The sequence below is a fragment of the Myotis yumanensis genome, unplaced genomic scaffold (genome assembly GCF_028538775.1).
Source record: "Myotis yumanensis isolate MYYU_CA2020_CCGP unplaced genomic scaffold, mMyoYum1.0.hap1 SCAF_13, whole genome shotgun sequence".
Lineage (NCBI taxonomy): Eukaryota > Metazoa > Chordata > Mammalia > Chiroptera > Vespertilionidae > Myotis > Myotis yumanensis.
In genome coordinates, this window is record NW_027223764.1 from 13,937,867 (window position 1) to 13,961,464 (window position 23,598).

The 23,598-nt window shown below is 40.9% G+C and overlaps 1 protein-coding gene and 1 non-coding gene across 7 annotated transcripts in view; one reads left to right on the forward strand and one right to left on the reverse strand.

Moving 5' to 3' along the window:
• SORCS1 (sortilin related VPS10 domain containing receptor 1) overlaps positions 1-23,598 on the forward strand; it is a 455,367-nt gene that overhangs the window by 193,426 nt on the left and 238,343 nt on the right. The window lies entirely within an intron of this gene.
• On the reverse strand, positions 2,707-2,838 carry LOC139022226 (small nucleolar RNA SNORA51). Its single transcript, XR_011473615.1, has one exon. It is a non-coding gene; the product is annotated as a small nucleolar RNA SNORA51 (small nucleolar RNA).

Sequence of the window (23,598 nt, forward strand, 5' to 3'; positions counted from 1 at the left end):
GTTTGCAATTCATTGATCAACACTGATTGGATTCAGCACTTAAGGCAGTGTTGTTAGTGGGGAACTGAGGGTGGGTTTGCCCACCGGAGGTATTTGGCAATGTCTGAAGACATTTTTTGATTATTTTGACTGAGAGTGGGGTGCTGCTGGCATGTAGTGGGTGGAGGCCAGGGAGGCTGCTGAACATCACCAGTGCCCAGGGCAGCTCCACACGACAAATTAGTGTACCCGGAAGTAAATAGTGTCAGAATTGACAAACTCTGGCCTCACCTAACTGCAGGTATAGCACCATGGAGAACACAAAACAACAAGAAATATGACCTCTGCCCTCGAGAGATTTAGAGCTATAGCTCAGAGACCACTCCAAAACACCCATTCATTAGTTGAAATAATTTCACATCCAGCAGTATTTCCTGAGCACTTACTATGTGCCAGGGACGCTGCAAGGTTTTTGTACTGTTGGTAGCTGTGGTGCTACCTGTCCACAGAGGCTTAGCATTTACTGAGGAGGACACGTGCTAAAAAGGAAAACACAAAATCCACAGCATGATGATCTAGGTCCTATTTGGAAGGGAAAGCCAGTGCTGCCCTGAGAGGGGAGAACAGGAAGGCTGTCTTTGGGTTGGCTGGTCAGGGGAGACCTGTAAGCTGAGAAAAGTTGGCCAAGTGGGAAGTGAAGGGAGACCAAGGCAAGCAGAGGGAGCCATATGGCGCCAGGCTCGGAGGCAGGGGAAAGTGTGTGGCTTGCATAATTGGGTGGGTGGGAAGTGTATATAGCTAGGGGGTAGTCAAGCCAATAAACCTAGTAAGAATGCAGAGAAAGGAGAAAGAAACAGAGATAAGGCTCACAGGGAATATCAAGAAGAAATAGGGACTTGGGGGGTGACATGGGAATGCACAGGCTACAGTTCAGAGAGAGAAATAAGCACAGCTGGCTTCCTGGGTTAAAGCAGAACCTGAGAGAAAGAAATGTCAGTGTTCACCAAAGAAATGGGGCCCTTTCTCTGGGGACACTGTATGTAGTGATGGGGAAAAAAGCGAACATTTTGGAAAAGTAGACGCTTCTCAGTAAAGGGATGGGTACAGGCAACTTTGCGTGGAAGAAATGAAATCTCTAGCAGGGAAAATCATAAGGTTAAAAGCAAGGACTTGGACCTGGGTGACTGATGGTGAGATGGGGAAAAGTAAAACCTATTGCTGCTGGCAACTGTCTGCTTCATTCCCTTAGTACATATGTTGGAGTGCGTTAGCACCAGACCCTGGGAACATATGGGAGAGCAAAATAAAAAATGATTTTTGTTCACAGGAAGTTCAGGGCAGACTCCACTAAAATTAAAAATAAAAAGGTGTTCACAGTTAAATACTGAGCTGTCTGGATATTTTTACTTATAAAAATGTATGATTAGAGCCTGGCTGGACGTGAGCATCAACCTATGAACCAGGAGATCACGGTTCAATTCTCAGTCAGGTCACATGCCCAGGTTGCGGGTTCAAGCCCCAGTGTGGGGTGTGCAGGAGGCAGCTGACCAGTGATTCTCTTTCATCATTGATGTTTCTTTCTCTCTCTCCCTCTCCCTTCTTCTCTTAAATCGATAAAAATATATTTTAAAATGTGTGATTAGAGATTCAAGCTAGACAAGAGGGGCAGGAAGGATTTTTTTGAGAAAGGAATGAAGAAGAGGTATGTAGAAGCTGACCTGGGAAGTGGGGTGGGGTGGGGAGGGAGAGTGCGGGGCTTCCAGCAGAGATATTGGCCTGTGAAGGGAAGAGTCATGACAAGGAGAACTAGGATCTCCTAGAGGACTGGAATGGGGAAGGGTGTGAAATGGTGGGGAGAGGAGGAGGGAAGGGAGAACGGATGGGAGTGGAGTCCCGTGGGGAGGGAGAGAAATGGACAAACATGCATTTCTAAAGGTCCAAGATGAAATGCTGCCAAATCATATAGGAAAGTACTGCAGAAAATCAGGAGAAAGACTGCAAGGTTTATATTGGGGTGAAATGCATTGGTTTGCATGCTCAAGGGGTAAAAGATAAGACTTGGGGATCAACCAGATAAAGGAGATGGGGGTGTCAAGGGTGAAGGGCAGGTACCTGGAGTGCCTAATAGGATAGATAACGGAACCATTCCCTGAGAGAGGAAACTGGCAGGGGACCCATTTGGGAGGAGATTACAAGTTCAGTCTTAGAAAGGAGGATTTGGGCTGTGTTTGAGTTATCCAGAAGGAGTTTCCAAATGCAGGTCTGGGCTGCAGATAAGCAGCCACTGGGCTCCTGCTTAATTAAAAGCTGACACTTTCCTCTGCAGAGACTGGCTCCTTGCCCCTGTCATAGTCCCATCTCCTCATAGTTCCATCTCCGTTCATCTGCAGGATTGGAAATGGTGTAGCCCACCCCTGCCAGCGCACAGCACCACTAATCTGAAACTAAGCAAAGAGCCAAAGAGAGTTGAAATCCAAGATCGGTGATGAGCATGAGTTGAGGGGAGAAGGAAAGTGAAGGGTCAGGCATTGGGTCAGTCCAAAGAGAGGCACACTTCCGTCCCATGTAACTTGCAGAGAGAATTGGGTCTCACATTAGCCAGTCACATAAGCCTAGAAGTAGCTGATTAATGCTCTGCTGGCTAAGGAGCTAATAGGATGATAAGATTGTATTTTAGAAAGGGATCCTCAAAGTTGTCTAGATCAACCCATGCCCCCCCCTTTTTTTCAATGTCTCCCCATTCACAATGCAGACCAGGCAAAGAGCCTGAGCTGAGGTATATATGGGGTGGGTTTACTCTGCCTCCTATTTCTGTACAGTCAGTGTTAGAACACAGCCTGTGGTAAGTACCAGGAGGCCTCAACCCACGCTGCTTACAGTTGTCGATGAAACTGAGGTCTGGAGAGGATACGGGTCTTGTCCACGTTTACTCTACTTATTGATGATGGTGTGGCTGCCATTGGCCCCCACCTATCTCACTGACCTACTTGGTCTATCCCCCAGAATTTTGACTGTGAAGAGAGTGACATACAGTATTATCTCAAAGCTCTGCACTGTGAGTATAAATGTTGATCACACAGCCCTAGGCTCTTCGGGGAAGGTGTCCTGTGGCTTTTTGTTAGAAACACTTACAAGTCACCCCACAAAAGTCCAGGAGAGTTCATATAATGACATGAACCTTCAAATGTAGCAGGTTGTTACAGTTTCTGGAATTTTTAGCTATCACTGTTCCAACGGAAGGAAGGGGGGAAACAGTATTAATAGCAAGTTAGTAACTTTGATTTTAAAACCCAGCACCTTCCTCCTTTCCCCCAGCAAATGTAAATTCTGGGAGTTTATGGTTTGCTTGAGGGAGCGAGCTCCATCAAAGGTGTTTTAATAGGCTTTGAGTTATTTTCTAAGTGCTTATTGAGATGACTGAAGACAGTGATTTGAAGCCAATCAGAGTTGGGGGAGATGGGGGTTCACTGTGGTCTTCCCTCTGACTGGGTGCACCTGTTGGTTGCCTTGGTTTGAGGGAACTTAAGAGCAAAGCAGGGATGAGATCTGATGGCCTTTTCTCCATCAGTGGCAGGTGACTCTTGTTTTTCCCTTTGTCACCTAAAAGAATGTGGTCTGGACACAGGGCACTTCTTAGGGTTCTGTCCCCCAAGTGCTCAGTTTCAGTAACCCCGCACAGAGTGGAAATAGATGGCCTGGTCTGGGGGCTTCATCCTGCCCTGCCTTTAACACTTACAGAAAAACTTATATTTTTTGTTAAGTCATGGACTAGGATGGAACCAGCTCTCCATCTATTCGTATGCCTCAAAGCCCCACTGAAAAGCAGTTGAAGCGGTGATTGGCTTGGGTTTCCATTTGTTCAGGCCATAATAGCTGCCTCACCACCCACAGCACCCAGCAGGGTGAGCTCCTCTCTCCTTAACAGAATTAAGTTGCATTTCCTCCTGTGGTCATTCTCTGAATCCCCAATGGCCAGCATTACTAAGAAGGCTGTGGACCTGGGCTTTGGAGATGTAAACACCATCACCTTTACATGAAAATCCATGAAGTCCCTTCCTGGGTCTTTACTTATAAGACTTTTAGCTGAAGAATCAGTATATTTCAGTTCCAGCAGCATTTCTCTTTCCTCTAAATCAGCGGTTCTCAACCTGTGGGTCGCGATCCCTTTGGGAACCGAACAACCCTTTCTCAGGGGTCACCTAAGACCATCGGAAAACACATATATAATTACATATTGTTTTTATGATTAATCACTATGCTTTAATTATGTTCAATTTTTAACAATGAAATTGGGGGTCACCACAACATGAGGAACTGTATTAACGGGTCGCCGCATTAGGAAGGTTGAGAACCACTGCTCTAAATCCATCCACAGTGTTCATCAGTTTGTTTATTAATGCCTCGGAGCCTTGGGTTCCAGCACTGAACAATGAGCAATCTAGTGCCCACTGCTTTAAACACTTTCTAAATGTGTGTTCCCTTCTGTGCAAAAGGCAAGTTTATGGAAAGGAGACCTTCTATTTCTCAGTCTGAAGAGAATGACGTAGAGGAGCAGACACTCTGGAGCAGGAGCCATTTTGGGGGAGAAGATCATACATTCAGTTTCAGAGAAGTAGATTTTGAGGTGTATTTGGGACATCCAAGAGGAGGTCTCTTGTTTGGTCAAAGAGAAGATACTGTAGCAATGTGGTCCCTGCATTCCTTTTTCTTTGTAAGGCCCAATGGCACAGCCATTGTAATAGAGACTCACCATTCGTCTGTCTATTGTATAGACATAAGAAATGTCCAAACCTGTAAGAATTTCTATCAGTTTATTTGATCCAAACTGATGACAACTATTGGGAAGCAAAATCTCAACAGATTGAGAAGATGCTCTAGAAAATGGCAGCTTTACCACTTATTTTATACGTCAGATTCAAAGGGAAGACGCAAGGGTGTTACATAAAATCCATCGGTGGTAGATTAGGGAGCAGGACAAAGGAAAGAGGGGACATCTGTGAAGATGGATAAAAAGAAATACAAATAGACACTTCTGTTACATTGGCGGGTGTAGAATAGCTAACAATGAACATTTCAGCACGTAGAGATGGTATGCGGGGAACAAGGTACAGTGAGGGGTTCTCTGTTCTGTGATTGTGCCCTGAGGGGTCTGGAGTAAAGCGGTTACTCTGACATTCCAAAGGTATATAATTGTAGATGCAAAAAGGCAATAGACAGGCTCAGTTATGGTAAAGGTTGACCTTTCTCAAAGAAGATACCCACCCAGGACTGCCTGCCATCCATGGCTCACCTTTAGTTAGGAAGTTTTCATTTCAATGTGGTTATTTTATGTCTCTGAGTTTGTAAGGCCTGCCATGCAGGCCTCCCCTGAGCTTGTTAGGTTTTGTATGCGGCCCCTCTTCGTCCTCAATTGCAGGTTTTTAGGAAGCTTTAAAAAAATTAGCAATGCCAGTCCTACACCTGGCCACCTATGGAAGCGTCTGGGTGCTTATATTCTAAAGCTCCAATAGTTCAGTCCTTCTCGAACAACCAGGATTCCACTGTCAACAGGATTGTGCAGTCTCTACTCAATGGACTTGCATCCAGAGCAGTGGCCCTAAAGTTCTGTGGATTTAGATGCTCTGGGGAGCCCGTACATTGCAGATTTTCTGGCCCCCAGAGACTGGTTCCTATAGATTTGGGGGTGAAGACCAGATATCTACAATTTAGCAAAATCTTCCTGTGCAAGTAATGAAAAGATCATCTCGTGAGAAAAGGTGGTGTGGGCAGACTGTCAGGAGTTGTTGCTATCATGTTTTTCTTGTTTCGTTTCATTTCTGACTTGGTTATTCTGCCTTATGGGATTTAGCCAACTGAAGCTTATTAATTAGATTTTACTCCTACTTCTCTCCATGCTCAGTAGGTGCAGCCTTACCATCTGGCCACAGTTAACCTAGAGCAGTGATTCCCAAGCAGCATTCGTACTGGAGAAGCTTTTAATATAAACCGATGCCTGAGCCCCCACTCCTACCAAGAGATCCTAATTAAATTGCTTCGGGATGGGGTCCAGGTCAGTATTTATAAACATTCCCCCATGTGACTGTCATGTGCAACCAGAATTGAGAACCACTGGCCTAGAGAAACGTGAACAGCCGCAGGAGTCCTGGGATTGGCAGAGACACACCAGGGGTTGTGCTGTGGCCGCAGGTTCTGACAGTGATGAGTGGGGTCAGGTCTCCTGTCCCTGGGGACCTCACCGCTCAATACTGAGTTCAGGATCCTGTCTTCCTGAGGCTGATGGCACAAAGATACTCTGCAGAGAAAATAGAACTGAGGCTGTGTGACTGGGAAAAAAATATCAAGAGAAATAATAAAAGGGCATTTGCAGGTTTCGTTCACTTTCCTGGACTCTGTGGGAGGTGTTGACAATCTGTGCTGCTGCAGTAGGGAACCCCAGTGTGCCCCTGGCTGGGGGTGCACGCCCTGCTGGAGTCCTGAGTGACTCATCCACCGGGGAGCTGAGGGCTGAAGGAAGCTCTTTTCTCTTTGAAAAGCCAGCTTCTTGGCTGTGGAGGCTAAATCTATACATATCAGCAGCAGCAGCAGATAGTTCTTGGACATTTACTGAAAATTAACACCATCCACTTGTGCAGTGTTTTACAGTTTACAAGACACTTTCATGCATATTTTCTCCCTGGGCTTTTACAAGAGACCTGTGAACTGGACCAAATGAGGTAAATGGGGTCTAGAGTTTAAATGCCTTACCCAAGGGCAAACCTCAAGAATGTATTGTCCAAAGACAGAAGGGAGTTTTGGAGGCTTGGTGAAAATGTAAAGGGATTAAGAAGTACAAATTGGTAGTGACAAAGTAGTCATAGGGATGTAAAGTACAGTATAGGGAATATAGTCAATAATATTGTAAGAACTATGTAGAGTGCCAGGTGGGTACTGGAATTATCAGACAAACACTTTGTGAATTATATAATTGTCTAACCTGAAATTATATAATTATAAATAACTTTGTAAATTATATCATTGTCTATACTGTACACCTGAAACCAATATAAAATCATACCAAATGTCAACTGTAATTAAAAAAGAAAAAAGAGTGTATTAACCAATACTCTGGGACAATAATTCAAGTCTTCTGATTCTGCTTTAAATGCAGGTAATTTTCATAGTTGAAACACGAATGGACATATTTACAATGTTAGGTTTTACCACTTATTTTGTGCACATTAAGTGATGATTAACAGCACATCAGCCCTATGAAGTCATGGTTATTACCTTAGATCAAGTGACATGAATAACAGCACGTGGGGTGGTCCAGGAACCAGGTGGAACCCGGGGAGGTGGCACACAAATGACCAAAACTGGGTTATTACCATCATAGTATGGGCATAGATGCTCAATAGATAATGATCACTGGCTAGATCGAGTGGAGAAAACCTGTGCAGAATCAAAACAACTTCCTAGAGCTTCATGTGTCTTTCACGGGAGACACTTGTTTCAATGACTATCACTGGTAATAATAAATCCACACACTGTACACTTCTTGCAGCGGCCGATGGGGGAGAGAGATGGGATGAGGACTTGTGTGTGACCTTCTGCCTCCGGGGAGCACTTTCAGAGCGTTTCCTCTGTGCCAGGCACCCGGTGAACACCTTGCCTGTGTCTTTTCATGAAGCCCCACGAGTCAGCATTGTCCTAGCCACATTTTATGTATAAAAAAACCAGAGGCGCAGAATTGTGACGTAGATTATCCCAAATGTTACCCTAGTAGAAGATTAGCCTCCTGATCTCCAGAGCCCAGTTTTCAATCACTGCCCTCCGCTTCTGCCATAGAAAAGAATTGCTGCACATGCGAAGCAGGGCCGAATACATCTAAGTTCAGAAATAGGGGCCACAGAGAGCAGAGTGTTCCAGTAATGCATGTAGACAAGTGGTTTTGCTTCAATAAAAAGGAATGGCATGGATTGGGGAGAAAAAAATGCCAAGAAGGACTGAACATTGCTAGAGAACTTGAAAGTCATTTTCCTGCTGTGCTGTATAACATGGATTCCTGCCCACTGTGCCGAGCTCTGGAAACCTCATTCTTCCTCCAAACCAGCCACCACATCAAAGCAATACCTGCAGATGTATTGTACACCATGATCCCAGCACTCTAAGATAATGTGTGTGTGTGTGTGTGTGTGTGTGTGTTGCTTTATTTCTGTATGCGTAGACACAAATAGATAGCTAGTATAATCATCATACATTTGATCTATATACGTTACTTTTTTCTAATATCAGTGTGTACTAATCATAATTCCATGTCAGTAAATGGCAATGTACATCACTGGTTTGATATGTGACAATATTTATTTAATGTTTTCAGTGCCCCCAGTATTGGACATTAGGTCCTTTCAGATGTTTTACTGTTGTATGTCATACTGGAATATAGTCCTCTGATCTAGTAATTTCTAATGAGGAATCTTGCAAAAGTTCACACAAACTGTAGTGAATTGTTCTCTCACTAGTTGCACTGAATATACTCCTACTGGCAGAGTTATTCAAGCGCCTGCTTTCATACACACTTGGCAGAAGTGGGTATCATCTTTCTTTTTCAGTCTGTGTCCATCTGCTGGCTTGGAAAGGAGGCATGGTGAAATAGCATTTCTGGGTCCGTATGACCTTTTTGTCTGGAGGCTGATTCTTTTATATTATGGCAAATTGATCATTTGGCACAAGCCTTAATTGCACACTCAGCTCCTTCCCCAGGGTGTTACAACTGAACATTCCACACTCTAATGACTAGAGATGCTTGCAGAACAAGTATGGATTTAAACCAGTCTCACCTGTTATTACAACTTAACTAGAGGCCCACTGCATGAATTCACGCATGGGTGGGGTCCAGCTGGCCCACCCCAATAGCTGATCGGGCAGTTCCCGGCCTGCTGGGGGGAGGGGACGTGGGAGTTTGGCCAGCTGGCCCCATCCCAGATCGGGGGTGGGGGGGCTGGCCTGGGGGAGGGGCCACAGGTGGTTGTTGGGCCGGCCCCACCCCCTGGTCAAACTTAGAACTCCCGGTCAAACTCCCAGTTGAACTCCTGGTCGAGGGGGCAATTTGCATATTAGCCTTTTATTATATAGGATAACTGTTGAACCTAAATACTTCCCCAAACGGGAGAAAGGTGTTGGTATGAGATAAATGAGATTGGGGTTATAAGAGGATAGAAACCGACTTAGTTATAACATCAGAAATAGTACAGAGTTCTCAATAGATTGTAGGAGAGAATGGCAATAAATTGTGAGATTGTTTTAAAGCATCCTAAAGCTTCCTAAAGTTAAGCTTCAGTGTTTCCATGGTTAATAGTAGAGTTGGCCAACATTTACTATAATTCACTATAATTCACTTTTGTGATGCACACAAAAATACATGCACACACACATGTGCACATTTACCTGTGGTAGTATTTAAATTACTGCCCAAATAGCCTTACACTAGAGCCTTTTGGGGATAAAAGGAGTGGTAGGGATGAAGGACTAATAGTTTAATTTTTAATAATCTTTCCCCATAATTCTGGTAATTTTTTCGAGTTCTTTATTATATTTTGATAATATCTGTTTTCTTAGAAATGTATATATTTCATCTAGATTTTAAAAATATACTAACATCAAGTTAAATAGAGAAATTTATATATTATTTAAACACAATATGCTTATATTTTCCTTCTCAAACTTATTTATTTATTTTTCTGTATTATATTCACTAGATTCACGTAAATGCTTACTATTAATATACTAAATTTGCTTCCCTAGGAAGCAGCATCTGGATTTATTAAGTAATTTTAATCTTTTTCTTCTCTCTTAAGTCATAATTTTCTGCCTTTATTTGTATTAATTTCTTTCTCCTGATTTTGTAAGGATTGTGGTTACTTGTAGCTTCTTAAATTTGATTTTTGCCTTTTTTACTTTAATTTTAACTATTGAATTATTAAAACATTTGAGTTCAACACATTTATTTTATCTGTTTGGTGGAGTTGTAATAGACTCCTTGTTTTGATAGTGTATACTTTCATTACTTTCTAATTAGTCTGTAATTATAGTTTGTATTTTTTCTTTCACTCAATACTTCTTTTTAGAGATTGTTTTTGATTTTAGTTTAATGTCACTTTTATCTAAAATTGCTTAATAATCTATGTTTACTTCTTTTATTTTTTATTTTTAACATGTTAAGCGCCCAGCCTATGTTGTCTTCCGGAAGGAAAGTATAGTGTCAGTCACCGGTGACTGACAGGGCGTGTAATGTGTTAAATATATTTTTATTGATTTCAGAGAGGAAGGGAGAGGGAGAGAGATAGAGATATCAATGACTCTAAGAGGGAATCATTGATCAGCTGCCTCCTGCACACACCCTACTGGGGATTGAGCCCACAACTCAGGCATGTGCCCTTGACTGGAATTGAACCCAGGACCCTTCACTTCCAATGCTCTATCCACTGAACAATCCAGCGAGGGCTGTGTTTACTTCTTGCAGTTAGCAAATTATGTGGCTCACCGCAGAGTCATGGCTCCCAACTTGGCCTCTACTTCTAGACCGGATGTCTAAATATAAGTTGGCCAATAGGGGTCTATCCCTTGGCACCATCTGTGGAATAACTAGATAGGATTTTTCCAAACTTGGTATAATTTAGCTGTAATCTTACTTTATCACCTCTATTGCTGAACATCTTTCTATGGTTTCCTGGGTTTGTCCAAGAGACAGGAGGGGGCCTCTGGATGCCATTAAAACCCTGAAGTTCTGTCAAAAACAGCTGCTGGTCTATTTGAAGGCGTGGTGTAAGCATCCAGGGTACTTGTCTTCCATCTAGCCCCGGAGTGTGATTTTTTTTTGTCTCTTTGGTCCTCAGATGCATTCTTTTCTGTGGCATTTTGTGCTTTTCTTTTTTCTGGGCCTGAGACATTGACATATGGCTCTCCTCTTTTCCATTAGAAGGGAAGCTCCTAGAAGACCATTCTGGGTTCTTATATATTTTTATATAGCCCTGAGCTTATACCATGCACATGAGCATTAAAGAAAGTTTTGTGTTTTTTTCAAATAAATGTTGAGATCAAGTTTAAATTTGAAACTTGATGTAAATCTGTGTGATTTGCAGATATCATGTCTGCCTATGAGAGTGGTGGGAATAGGCAGAGCTTTAGCTTTACTATATAGACAATTTCCTTGGTGTTGACATGGAAAATGTTCCAGAGAGAAATTTAAAGGAGCTGGATGATATCCATGATTCCAGTAGCAAACAGGTGAACTTAAGCAATGTCAACTAACTTCTCTCTGCTTCATCTGGAAGCAAGAAGAATCCGTGTTTTCCTTGAACTAAGAGTCCTAATTTCTTTTTGTCTCCCCCAGGGCTGGGAGAAGAAGGATGGTTTTTTACGTTATTACATGGCAAACAATGGCAATGATGCAGGCCCATTACTTGCCTCAGAGAGACCACAGTACACAGGCACAAACCAAAAACTAAGCCAACAATCTAGTCCTATGCATACAACCATGGACATCATTAATGGAATTTGCAAATATCTGCAGTCAGGTCCCGAAAACAAAACCAAGCAAATGAGGAAGGGAAACCTTTACCCAGGCTAATGAGATGTCTCATAGTAAGTAGGATTTGATTTCTTTGTCCCGCTGAGAATGTTGTTATTGATGTAATTTAAAGGTAATTAAAAATACATTTGGTTTAGTTGTTGCTTTCCTTTTGAAATTTTCACTCTTTCTTGTCTCTGAGAAAGCCCTGCTGAGTCAGTTGGAACTTCCAAAATAAACAAAGTTCATTAATTTACCAAATTTTAGAGAAAATGAAGAAACAGTGGTGTGTTAAATCAACACAGGGCCAACACAAAACAGGAGTGACTTGGATTACATTTTTTATTTTTTAAAGGTTATTCTGCTGGAAATCTTGGAGATGACAAGAAGCAACTGGCACACACAGTCAACCTCATTTATCTCAATTCAGAAAGTAGTTCATTACCAGATGCATAGCCTTGGCTTTGCTGCTTTTTATGCTTGTCAATTGCCACCCTAATTGAAAATGGAGAAACAAATGCCTTCATAGGGTCCATGAGCCCTTAGAATTAGCATATATCCATTAACCACCACAAGACTCTCCGATGGTGGGTGTTATGACTGAACACATTAAAATGGAATGTGCAAGGAGGCATGCACCATCTAGATTTGGAGGATGCATCAGGCAAAGGAAATACTACATACATTATTTTGTTTATTTCACCTGCTGGTGTTTATTCTTGATTCAATGCCTGGTATCCCGTTATGCAGGAATAACCACCCATAGATTCACTTCCCAGGCACAGCCAATACATATTTTAAAATCACTTCACCTGAATGTAAAAATTATGTGTGTGTTGCAGAAAGTTTGGAAACAAGTCACCTGTAATCCCATTATCAATTATAATAAGTCTTAATCGCTTGAAGCATTTTTTCCTGTCTTCTGGGTTTATGAACATTAAAAAATGTAACTTTGTATCTTATATAAAAATACAGAGTATCCAGCTTTTAAAGTTTATGTATTATTTTCCATGCCATTTGTAGCTTTCAAAAGCTAAAATTTTAACATTTAAGTATTTTAAAATGTAGCTGAATAACTTTTTTTCTCATGGTTGGCATTTAGGTGATTTCTTTTAATTGGCTCTAATAAAAATATTGTGATTTTCCTTAAATAATTTTGTTGTATGTACATATATGTAGGTGTGAATTATATTATTAAGGCAAATCTATAGTTTAGCGATTATTTTAAAAATCACTGGATCAGATTGTAAGGTCTATATTAAGTAAGCTTTCTATTTTAAAATTTCAAATTTACTTTTAGAAAGAGGGGGAGGGGAGAGGATGAGAGAGAGAGAGGTAGAAAGAGAGAAACATCGATTGTCTCTAGTATGTGCCCTAACCAGGAATCAAACCCACAACCTAGGTATGTGCCCTGATAGGGATTTAAACCTGCAAACTTCTTGGTGTATGAGACAATGCTCCAACCAACGGGGCCACCCAGCTGAGGCTCAAATTAATTTGTAAAGATTTTTTACCAAATTATACTCCCACTGACAATATGCCAAGTCCCTATTTTTCTAAAGTTACACAAGATTTATACATTATTTCAAATTAATCTTTGTTAATTTTGTAATATAATAGTGAAAATTTCATTTTTCAAAGTTGAATGCTATGATTGTTTAAGAAGTTGAGCATTTTAATGTGTTCTTTTTGTCTCTCATGTTGTAGATAAATTTGTCTCTTGCATATCATTCTAACTTGTCTGGTTTTCATTTAAAAAAAACTATATATATGTATTTTTGCTTCGTACATTATGTTGGTCTATTTTTTAGTTCTTGTTAATGAATCCTTCAGATCCTGGGTGAGCATCATGATGGTGATACTGTTTCCAAGACTCTGGAGTGATCTCTGTGTGGCCATAATGTGCTCTTAGGGATGGCGTTTAGCTTGCCTCTTTACTGAGTTGCCAAGCTCACCTATGTTAGGTGCTGGGCTATAAACCTTGTCTAGAGGGCAGCCCTTTGGATGAAGGACACCATTGACAACTGGCATGTGAACGTTTTAATTAAACATGAGAAAAGGACCAGTGGAAGATTAAAGCTGGTAGAGAAAAAACCCCATATAGTCCTCCTTGTGGTTGATTGTTCTTCAATTACACAGCCTCAACTTAATGGAAGTTTAACATTTCTGTGCCTCAGTTTCTTCATATGGTAATATTAGTTCCTAATTCATAGAGTGATATAACTGTTTTTAAACTAAAAAAAATAATATTGTGTACTGTCTTAGTTGAGTTCCCCAGAAAACGACTCTGAGAGTAGGATTCTGGAGCAAGTTATTTATTCATGAGATGATCCCTGGAAACAACATTTAGAGAGTGGGGAAGTGAGGCAGGCATAGGAAGCCAGCCAATAAAGGGCACATTTTCCAGCCAGTCAATACTGTGGGTGATTGGAGCTTAATCTCACTGGGAAAGTCGGGGAGTGTAGAACTTATACTCCTTTCTTATCCGATATTAAGGTTGATAGAATTTGATTATTTATTCCCCAACTCCTATCTGTCATTGATTGAGGACTGCTGCAGGGGATAATTCTCTGGCATCTCCTGCCTGCCTCTGCAGTCACTGGAGGAGAAGAGGAGGCCCTGCAACTAGAGAAAAGCCACAGGCAGTTGGAAGTAGAGTGAAGTACATTATAGTGGTGAGGCTAAGGAGACCTGGGGGAAGGACTGACAGCTTAGCTACTATTCCAACACTAGAGACACTAAAGATCCCCGGACAGACATATCTGAACATGGCTATGACTGTCATGCCTTACCTCAAAGAAGCAATATGACTTCTGATTTCAGTTCTGCTCACCAGACATTGTTCTCAGACACTGTGAAAGCCACTGGGGATATATTGACTAAAACATGGTTTCTGAACTCAAGTCACTCACAATTTTGTTACAAACAGAGGAATAAGTCAACAAACAGTGTGATAAATGCACAGTTTCAGATTCAAAAACAAAGTGCAATGGAAACTCATAAGAGAGACAACCATGAGAACTCAGGATGGGAAGCCACAATTTGGGTGTGTGTGTGGGAGTGCACATTCCAATAGAGGGGACCTTATAAGGTATGAGTAGGAAGGAAACGACATCCCAAGGAGAAAAATCTATGCACTATAATGAACAAAAGCATGTGCTAGTGAAATAAAAAGGGGTAGCCTGGTATTGAAAAATACTTCCATGTATCTAGCAGGGAGGGTTTATTTGGTCAGGTGGTAATTGTTGAGTCTAGAGAGCCATGCTGGTGTCAGGTGATAGAGGACATTGTGAAGGACCTCGTGAAAGCCTTGGGACTTTACATAGAAAGCTTTTGGAACGTGCTGTTAGGAAGATACTTTGTGGAAATGTGATCCTGGAAACAAGGACACCAATTCAGGAACAACTATAGAAATGTTAGCAAAAAGGTAGTACTCCCTGGTGGCAGAATGGATTTAAGTAATAGTAAAGAGGTAGAATCAACAGGATATGAGGTGGACCATGAGGATTGGGAGCTAGAGGAGTGAGATCGAATAGCCTTGGATGATTTTTAGGATTATAGACTAGGCAACTGACTGCATGGTTATGCCACTCGTGGTGTGGCTACTGTAAAGAGAGATTGACAATGCAGGGGCAGGAGGGCTGGATGATGTAATAGGGCAGGGTGTTGCTTACTTAACTTTCTTTGGCATCTGTCATCTCTTCCCTTCTTCTTTCCCCATTAGTGCCTAGTTGAATTCTCAGTCCCAATAAAGCATATTTCACTTTTCTTCCCAAACCCTATTGTTAAGTCCCTAGGGCTCAGTGGGGGCTGCCACTTGGGTTCATGTGTAGATCGAAAGGAAGGACAAATGGGTTGGTTTTTAACTACTACAGGGGAGAAGAGCAAAAGACAAACAAAAAATCATGATTTGGTGCTGGTTTCTCATCCCAACAGTACCATTACCTACTAGTAAAACATTGGGTTGTGTCCTTCACCACCGGGAAAGATTGTTTTGAGAATTGAATGACATGGGAGTAAAAATCTGCTGGGTAAACACTTAAGAAACATATAAATAGAAAAATAACTAATTTATAAAGTAAGGGAAAGGAAGGAAGAAAAGCCAGCACTAATCTCATAAGAAAAGTCAAGACCATTCAGTAGGTCCCTTAAGCATGAACTGGGGACAGAGTCCAAATACTTGTCTTTTAACGTTTATGGGAAAAGACAACCATAAAGATAAAGGCAGAAGTCAATGGCTTAGAACAGAGGAGGAAACCATCAGAATGATAAATAAAACCAGGAGCCCTTTCTTTGGGAAAAAAGTAAGGAAGGATAAAAAAAAAAAGAGAAAAGGAGAATGATGTAATCAGGCTAGCAGCCCCAGTCTTTCACTCCCCCACAAGGCTGGTTCTGGCTGTGTCAGCCATACCACCTACATCTCCTCAGCAGTGTAACCTAGATCTGCACCCTGAGAACCAACTTCTGGCACCCCATGCAGAAATGTCCTCTGATCCCTGCATTTTTTGTGGCCATTTGTTAGACCCTGGGATTGTGGCTCCCTGTACCATGTGGATTTGGGAATGGTTGTTCTTTAATGAATAAACAGAGGACAAAGATTATGGATGTGGGTGGTTAACTAGTGCCTAATCTATCTATAAAACTCCTGCATAGAAAGCCCAACAGAAGGACAGAAATCCTGCTGAAGAAGTTGGCTGTCAGACATCTAATTAGGTGGGAGGATCATTAGCAGGCTCAGTGCTGTAGGTGTATTTATTTTAATAGTGTTTGGGACATGATTGGGGAGAGTAGCAGTTGATCATCACGGATTTAAAGAAATATGAAGAGCAAATGACAAGGCTGGAAATAGAAACATGGAGACATTTAAAAACCTTTTTATAAAAGAACCACGAGGGTGAGAGGTGTTCATGATGTTCTAGGAGCTTGTTGAAATGTTGGCCATGGCATGGTTTTTTTGAAGTTATTTGTGCAAATAAACATTGTCAGGCAGTGTTTTCTATTTGCAAGCATCAGGGACTAGATGCAGCTCATTTAATTTAAGGGAGGTTTACTTGCAGGAGGACTTGTGCTTGTACAATCAGTTGGGGTGAAGTCCCAACTTAGGAATGGGTGGTGGCCAAGCCCGAACAAGAACAAGGAAAAAAGGGACTTCAGTAACCATCAGGCCAGGATGCTGATAGCAAATGTCCAACCCCCGCCCCCATGTTTTTTTCCATGCTTATGTTCTCACTTAAAGTTCAAAATCCTGGGTTAGTGGGCCCCATTGGCTAAGCTTTGGTTATAGGATCATTCTGTGACCCTAAAAGTAAAGGGAAGAGGATTCCCACCCCTTAGAATTCCACAACAAGAAGTAGACGCTTGTTTTTTGACCATTCCACCCCTGATCCTTATCAGTGGTGGAGAGGGAATTCCCTAGAAGGAATTTGGATGTTGGAAGGAAAGGAAGAATACATTTTGAGTCACAAACATACAGACATGCAGACAGGCACGTTTTCGTTGTGGAAGCAATATGGAGGTGGTAGAAAAGTCTAACCACAAAATTTGCTTTTTTATAGTGGGATCGTCAAATACTAATATTTCAGACCAAGGTTGAATTGATAGAAAAGGTACATCCCTGGCTCTTCTTCCAGAATTTGGGATCCTTCGTAATATCAATCATGTCAGAAAAATAACAAGTCACTTTTTGTTTTACCTGTTTAAAAGCTTTGTTTTCCTGGTATCCCATGCATCGAAAACTAGGTATAACTTTGAAAGTCTTGAGCAACTACTTTCCCTGGTTTGACAGCTGGCTCCCTCAATTCCTGTTCTTCCTTCATAGGCTACGCAGGTTTATTCCACACAGTCTTTGTCATCCCACTTTGGAGGTATCCAGCATTGCTGCTGTCAGTCTTGGGGTTGTTTTTTGTAAGCTCATTCTTCTAAGACCTGGCCTGAGATCACCAGGTCTCATTTAATAAAGATGGTCTCTGCAACCTACATAATTGCTTTAAACTGCTCTCTGACTGGATTGGAACTAGTGACTTAAAAGTTTTCCTATGTGGGGCATGTAACAGACGAGACCCGTGGTCAGCAAACTGCGGCTCTTTGGCCCCTTGAGTGTGGCTCTTCCTAAGCCTTAGGAGTACCCTAATTAAGTTAATAACAATGTACCTACCTATATAGTTTAAGTTTAAAAAATTTGGCTCTCAAAAGAAATTTCAATCGTTGTACTGTTGATATTTGGCTCTGTTGACTAATGAGTTTGCCGACCACTGGACTAGACCAAGTTCTTCCCTCACCTTTACCTCAAACACCTTCCTGTTGTCTACACCACACACACACACACACACGAACACACTCCACATGCTGACAGGTTTCCCCAGTTTGCTTTTCATTGAGCTATATTAACTAGAAAGAAAACATGTCACATGATCAAACGTTATTAGATAAAAATGAATTTGCCACCTGCTTTCTCACGCCCGCCCCTCCGGAAAATAAACGGAATTGAATTTACTAAGAGATCCCAGAGTTGTGTTTTGTTTTCTTCCTTTAAGGAGCTCCATATGTCAGGGAGAGAGCCACAGCTGTAGTAAGGAGTTGCAAGTCCATCTCCGTTATTAATAAAGAACTTCTATGAAAACAAAATGCTTCATTTTCTAAGACAAATTTCCTGTTTACTTGCAAACTCATGTTTGATAGCAGAACTGATGATGTATTCAGCCTCATGCCGCTGGCCTGAAAAGCTGGGCACGTAATTATCTATTTTTGAAGACCATGAAGTATTGAATAAAAATGTTTATTTTGGCATCTGAGCTGAATTCTTCCTTTACTCTTCTTCTTCTATTTCTTTTTATTCACATTTTTTCCTGTGAATCTTCTAGAAATAAAACACACACACACACACACACACACACACATATACACACACACACGCACAAAGGAGATTATTTTTCCTGGACCTTTAAAATTATCTGTTGCAATTTTCTACTTCTTTTAAACTAGACTAGACAAAGCATGTGGTAATTTTTTAATTTTAAGGCTGTTTATGTCTGTTAACAACTTTTTATGTGTAAGAGTATATTGCATTAACTTCATTTATTCATTTATTTAATGCATTCCCTAAATAATTAATGAGTATAGTATTTGCCAGGCATTGTGCTGGTGAACATAATACATTAATGATCAGAAATACCCATAGCCCTTAACCTTATGGTGCTTTTAGACAAATAGGGAAGGAAAAAATAGATGAATAACTTTATGATGAATGTATCATTATAAATTCTGAGCTAAGCTAAATATTTTATATCAAAAGAAGTTTTTCTCAATTATTTTGTTGACTTCATTCACTTGTTAAAGTATTTGTGAATGTGACCAGCTTTGGTATCTGATGACAAAAACTTTATCCTTTGAGCCAGGCTCTAGAAAAACAATAACTCAATCCTTGGGTGAGAGTAGGGGACAGTAGATAAAATTTTCAAATGGGTCTTTCTCCCCCTGTGATTTGTTGAGGGGGTTGTAGAAACTATAAAAAAGACCAAACTTTTTTTCATTTGAAACGTGGAATTCTGTAGATAATATATGAGGTTTAATTTATGTAAATCCCTTTAGTACACACTGTGAACTATAGAAGAGTAGGAACAATACTTATTTATATATTTACATCTTGTCTGAAGGAGAGACTCCTTGGAATGGATGAGCGAGTAAATGAACGGATGAATTCTGGGCCTTTGATTAGGTCCGAACATATGTGCCTACAACATTTGTTATTCAAGTTTAAACGCTTTGGACTGTAAGAATACTTTGATAAACACTCGCACGGAATAGTGAAACGTGTTAGGTGTTCTATAGAGCATAAGAATGACACAGTCACTGAGCTTTCCCAACTGACACTCTGCTCTGGTTGAGGGCATTGTAGGGACTACTTGAAATGGGTAAACAGCCACATCTGTTTAAAATAAGTCAAATTCTAGGGGATTTAGAAGAAAAGTTCATTTTTGAATCAGAGGAATAGAATGCAGTTGCAATCCTATTTGAAAGTTGTTTAATTCTAGGGTCACCAAGGAGTGTTGGTGATCTGTTGATAGGTAGCCCAGTCAATTTGACTATTGGGAAAATCTCAGTCTGTTCCATTTAATTTCACATCTGCAGATTAACCTAAAAGCAAATCAGTATAGGGTATAAAATGCCTGGACACTTGGCTCCCAGATATGGAGAAGGCTTTGTGTCATGCATAGTCAGGGTCACATGTATATGTAGTCTGGCATAGAATGGTAGGCTTGGGATTATGGCACTGTTGAAGCTTACCAAATTGAGAAAGCTATAGTGGAAGGAATGGTCTATCCCCTACCCAGAAGGAAATGAAAGAACTATATTATCCTTGAAGTGAATTATGCATGGAAGTAGATTGTCAAATTAAGCTAGAGGTCTTTAAATTCTCCTTGATGCATTTTAAAAAGAATGGAGGGATGAATTAGTTCAGTTGAGTCTTAAATTAAAATGAAAGTCTGTAATGTTGATTCTTGTTAAGTCTGTTTCAATTTGTTATCTATAATAATAAAAGCATAGTATGCTAATTAGACTGGATGTCCTTCCGGAGGAAGCAGGGGCTGCAAGGGAAGCCCGGGTCCCGGATGCCAGATGGAAGCTGGTGCTGGCAGCTGGGGAAGGAAGGCCACTCTTGCATGAATTTCGTGCATCGGGCCTCTAGTCTTGTATAATTGTCAAAGGGGAAGTCACTGCATTCAATTTAAAGAAGATTTGAATGGACACTTCCAATTACTTTAGTGTATTGATATGGGTCAAGGGAACTCTAGAGTCAAATCTGTCCACTCATTCGTGTATTTGGTATCTACTTTACATAGGCATTGTCATTCATTCTGCTCACTCTATATGCTAACATACTTATCTCTGATCCAAAAATACTTTTTCTTTAAATTTCTAAGGGGCCGCTGTCTAACAGCACACTTTACCAGGTGCACTATAAAAACAGCTTCCTACTCCCTCCAGACCCATCATCAGTTTGATTAATTAATTTAATCAAACACTCTAGTGTGACAGTTTATCTTAATTAGCTAATAATATTCTATTTCTCAGTGTACTCTTGGGACCTAGATATTTTTGTTGTGTAAAATAACACAGTTGCCATGTTGCCTTTCTGTTCTTGAAGGCCTGGGGGCTACCCAAGTTCAGAAGATGTGCTCTCCTGAAAGGGAGTCAGAGAAGAAAACAGATCATGAATAGTAGTAAAGGAATAGTCCTTGAAACTGGAACACATGTTGAGTGCTGACTTTGTTGCTGGAACAAGCATGGTTACTATGATGACCAGGTGGCATCAGTGCCCTGAACTCTGCTCCATATGACAACTTATTTAATTCCTATTGAAATATGTATCGAAGATTTTCCTTTCAGCATGGTTGTACAGAAAAAATAATTTGTATAATCACAAATGGTGCTAGTAAGTGGCTTCTGTGGGGGTTGGGGGAGCTGTTTACAGTGTCAGAGATGGGGCCAGTAACTATGTTCTCCCCACCAAAAATCATGAGCGTGTTTTGTTAATTTCAAAGTTTCTGGTGAGCTGCAATGGAGCCAAGTGTCCTATGTTTCTGTTGAGCGTTCTCCCCTAGTAGTACTATAATGATTTCACTGTCTTGTGTTCCTTTGTCTTCTCTCAGATGTCATTTAGAAAAGTTTGCCATCACTAATGCCTCTCAGGGCTGATCTTACATACTCATCACCAGTGATCACATTTTAATTACATGGGCCTTTGTTTGGCTTTCTCCTTTCCTGTGAGGCTGCACTGAGGAAACCTTCCCCTTTCTGGGTCTAATCAGATTGTCAGATCAATTAGGTAATTGGCAGTAGGTTTATCACATTCCTTAATCAGGAGTGTAGCCATTTTATTAAAGGAAAACAGTCCTCAGATGGTTTTGAGATAAGAAAAAGGTTCAATCTGTGTACGTACAGGGAAATAGAAAGTCAACCTGAAATGTCAGAATTCTGAATGAGAAAGGGAGAAGGGTGAGAGAGAAATGGATCCAAGGTCTTCAGAGTCAGACTCCTTCCAAGAATAATGCTGTGTGCATCAGAATCACCTGGACTGATTACTTAAAAATTCTGATTGCTTCTCCCCACACCAGTTAACTCAGTAGATATGTGTTAGAGCTCAGAAATCTGTGTTTTTACAAACACTCCAGATTATTCATCCCAGACACTGGTCCTTGATACAATGCACTTTGAGAAACATTGGTGTAAAATAATGACAATAACAGGGTTTCCTAATATCACCTTGGCCTAGGGCACTGCTTCTTATGCTTTACTGGGTGCACCACTTACCTGGGTGTCTACATATGTCATTATCTATGTGTGTGGTGTGAAACTGTGCTCCTAACAAGCTCCCAGGTGATGGTGCCACTGCTGTTGGCAGTGGAATGCTCTTGGAGTGGCGAGGCCCTGGAATCTCGGTTCTCCAATGCTTTGCCCACAGGAAAGTTGGCAGGGGCAGTGGTCAGATTGCCCACTAGAGCTACTAAAAGTCATAAGGCAAGAGGTCTGGCTTTTGGACAATGTCTGGCTGCCTGGAGAACCAGAGAATGGGGATGAGTCCCAAGATGCCTCAGCCAACTGTCTCAGTAACATCTTGACTCTTTCCATCATTCTCTGAAGCTATAGAAGAATTATGTCTATTTTATGAATACATAACACAAGACAGGCATTCTGTTCTTTTTAATCAAGCACCCATTGAAAGGAAGGGTTTATTGGAATGACCTTTATGTTTTGTGAATAATTTTTCTCCAGCAAGTCTTATGCTATATAGGCCTCTCCCTAAAAACAGTACCTCGCAATTTGAAATGCTTTCACATTTTACAGATTATTTCACATCTGTGGTTAATGAATTTCTTGAATATGAGTTTTGTTCTATCCCTCTAGTGTCTGACACAATGCTTGTGGTGAGCACTAGGACTTGGGTTCTTCTATAAAATCGTAAGAACTTACAACCTAATTAAGGAGATAAAACATGGTTTCATATCATGTATGATTGCCTGTATTTTTCTTTTTGTATGCAAATAGGATATTCAGTCCAGTGGAGATTAGGTTATTTTTACCTAATAGGGCCACTGAAGTGACACTTCAATTGGACATGGGATAGAAACTTCTGAGGCCAACAAAGCAAAACAGTGCTACCCTTTTTTTATGTCATGTAACCAAGGCTCATTGATTTATCAAGAGTAAAAGTAGGGTTGAAAACTTGCATTCAAGGAATACTTATTGGTTATCTACCATTTCCTAACACCACATCCTTGGTAAACAAGGCAGTCTTTTTTTTAAAAAAAATCTTTATTGTCGAATGTATTACAGGTGTCCCCCTTATTCCACATTGACCCCTTCTAGGCCTCCTGCCCCCCTCCCAGTCCTTCGCCACACTATTGTCTGTGTCCATAGGTTATGCAAATAAGCATATACATTCTTTGGTTAATCTTTTCCCACCCAACCAGAGCAAGAGGTCTGGCTTTTGGACAATGTTTCCTACCCACTCCACCTTCCCTCTGAGATTCAATAGTCTTGATGACTTCCCCTATACTGCTCATGGCTTCATCTTTTGACTTTCTTTCAATGCTTTTTCTAGCATTTAAAAAAGAAGAAGAAAAGAAAAGGCTATTATCTCTTTAATGAGCAGGATAGCCTCAAATACCTTATAATTTTGAGCAGGCCTTGGTCACCCTGAACTTACTCAAGAGGCTATCAAGTTAGAAAACCGGAGACTTTATCTCTTTATTAGAGCCCTAACATTTTATTATTTTCATTCAGTCTATAAAATATATAATGCTTTAGCTTTTGAAGAATGGAAAGGGTTTATGTTGCATGTTTTTTTTCCTAAGAATTCAAAGAACATTCTCAGATTCTCTTTACCATATAGAATCTTCATGACACCATGGAAGGCAGAGGAAAACCAGACATGACCCCATTTATAGTTGCTAAAACCAAGGTCCAAAAGGTTGGGGATTTGCTTCATGTCACCCAGTAAGTTAGTGACAGAGGAAAAAGTAGAAAACTAACCTGGTGAGCACACAGTTTTGTGACTTTTTCTACATAGCTAC